At 33.9% G+C, this 2,746-nt stretch overlaps 1 protein-coding gene across 1 annotated transcript in view; it reads right to left on the bottom strand.

Moving 5' to 3' along the window:
* The window catches only part of LOC117175589, a 59,942-nt gene that overhangs the window by 52,486 nt on the left and 4,710 nt on the right, over nt 1–2,746 (bottom strand). The window lies entirely within an intron of this gene.

Here is a 2,746-nt window from a genome sequence, read left to right as displayed (position 1 = left end):
CATTCAGTGACTATCCACTAATTCACATTGCCCGACTTCTGACTAAATGAATCAGTGGATATCCACTGAAAATAAGTGGATTTCCACTTATTCAGATTTAGAAAGTACAGTTTTTTGGGATGCACGTGGAATTATACTTATTGACTACTTGGAAAAGGGTAAATTAATCACTGGTGAATATTATGCATCATTATTAGAGCAGCTGAAAGAAGAAATTTAAAAAAAACGACCACATTTGGCGAGAAAAAAAATTCTCTTTCATCACGACAACGCCCGAGTTCACACATGCTTCGTTTCAATGGCTAAAATTGAAGAACTAAAATTCGAATTGGTCGAACACCCACCGTATTCACCAGATTTAGCCCCCAGTGACTTTTTCTTATTTCCAAACTTGAAAAATGGCTCGGTGGACAGAGTTTTCCAGACAACGAAGACGTCATTGCATCTGTAAGTGCTTATTTTGAGGAACTTCCGAATACGCACTTTTCTGAAGGATTAAAAAAACTTGAAAAGCGATTGACCAAGTGTATAGAGCTCCAAGGAGATTATGTTGAAAAATAAAAAAAAATTTACCCAAAAAAAATTGTTTTTATACTTCATTTTAAGGACTTATTGAACTACCCTCGTAATATAAGTATCCGTACAGAGAATGCTTGAATCTTGCAAAAAAGTTGTCTCAAAAATTCTTTTAATGCGCTCACTTTTTGAATTTTCATCCAAAATGGCTGGCTAAAGAACTTGAACTTTAGTTTAGGACACTCAAAAATATGCCAAAGGCCAGGCGAAGCTTTAAACTTTTTCGAAAGTTATCGTGTTAACAAACTGGAAATCTACAGACTAACAGACAGAATAATTAAAAAAAATATATTTTTCTGTATTAAGCGACAGTTCTGGAGTCTCAATTTTTTTGTATTTTATAAAATGCAAAAGTAATTATTAGCTCATTTGAGAAAGAATCGCGAGAATTCATACTAATAATCGGTATATTCTGTAGATATTTTATATGTTGAAAGATATCGATTCAAATGTTAAAAAATATTATCTTTAGAATGATCTCACGGCGTCTACTCAAATTCTGTAAAAAAATTCCCTGACAGTTCTAGGTTGTTTCCAGGTATCTATAGATTTTTCAAGGTATAAGCTTCCTGAATAATGAGCCACTCAAGTATTAAATATCACATTCTATAAAACAATTCTGACCCTACATCCCTTACAAATTCGATTTAAACTTTTTCTTTAATTTTAAGTTTAGTTGTTAACTGTTTTAATTACACTGTTAGAAATATCTGTGCTAGATTCAGTTTACATGTAATGGAAGCAAGAATGCATAACACGAAATTAAATTTAGTATACCAGTGTACATTAGATTTAGTATATGCATATACTGAATTTAGTATACACGTACGTAAAATTTAGTATACGCATATACTAAAGTCAGTATAAATGTACACGAAATTTAGTATACGCATACACCTAATTTAGGACACACGTATACTAAATTGAGTACACGTTGGGTTTTCGTTCTGGATTAGGTGATTATGATGGTTTCGCTGTTGAATCCTGTTTTGCTGGATGAGCTCTCGTTTACGAGCAAAAGCACCTTCCTTTACTTCCTCGTGAACCAACAGGTGAATTGGCTCCTCCAAATCAAAGATATTATAAACGTAGATGCGGTGCGGCCTAGTTACCCGCGATAAATGTAGACGGCGCGTCCGGCGAAAATTGTCAGTTCCCCTCTACCCACCGCAACCCGTATATAGCACCCATATCTCAGTAGGCCCCTCGATGCGCACTTATGGTATCTTAGGTCGGACATGAACCATATAAATTGAAAGTAAATTTCCAATTAAAATTTTTTTTCACATTTATAACTTTGAAAAACATGGTTACTTTATTAAATGTCAGAGATAAAAGGCCATGCGTATTTTATATTTGAGTTACATATATTTTCTTCTAATTTTAAAATTATTTCTTCTAATTTATATTCTTTTATAAAATATAATTTTTTCACTCTCTAATATTATATTTTTATTCAAACTGATAAAACTTTAAGTGCAATTGCCTCAAAATCTTCCAGCCTTTCTTTTACAATTTAATCAATCTTTTAAAATGTTTTGACATATTTTTAGGACTGAAAAATCTCGAATAATACAATTCCCGACACTGTGAACTTTCTGAAATTAAAAAATGCCGAAATCTGAAAATCCTGAATTTAAAAATTCCAGAATAATAAAATTCTGGACAGTTTACAATATTATTGAACTTGAAAATTCCCTAATAATAAAATTCCAGACCGAATGCTGTCCAATTACAAAACATACTAGGCAGTCTGATAAGTCCCTGAAAAATGAAACACGGAGACGTTTTTTTGGCCAAAGTCGGTTTTATTTTTCAACATACTCTCGTTTTAGGTCGATACAGCGACTCCAACGATTTTCTAACTTTTTGATTCCGTCCGAAAAGTACTCGATCGGAAGGTCTCCAAAATACGCCTCAGTTTCAGCTATGAGCTCCTCATTTGAGTAGAAACGCTTACCGGTGAGCCATCTCTTCAGGTTAGGGAACAAGTAATAGTCGCTGGGGGCCAGTTCTGGTGAATACGGTGCATGAGGAACCAATTCGAAGCCGATTTCATGCAATTTTACTTGTGAAACTAAGCATGAATGAACAGGCGCATTGTCGTGATGATAAAGCGGTTTTTTCTTCTTCAAATGCGGTCGTTTTTCGGCGATTTCGATTTTCAATC

Source organism: Belonocnema kinseyi, chromosome 6 (genome assembly GCF_010883055.1).
Source record: "Belonocnema kinseyi isolate 2016_QV_RU_SX_M_011 chromosome 6, B_treatae_v1, whole genome shotgun sequence".
In the NCBI taxonomy this organism is placed as follows: domain Eukaryota; kingdom Metazoa; phylum Arthropoda; class Insecta; order Hymenoptera; family Cynipidae; genus Belonocnema; species Belonocnema kinseyi.
The sequence above is the reverse complement of the archived record's forward strand: the minus strand, read 5'-3'. Positions and strand labels throughout refer to the sequence as shown.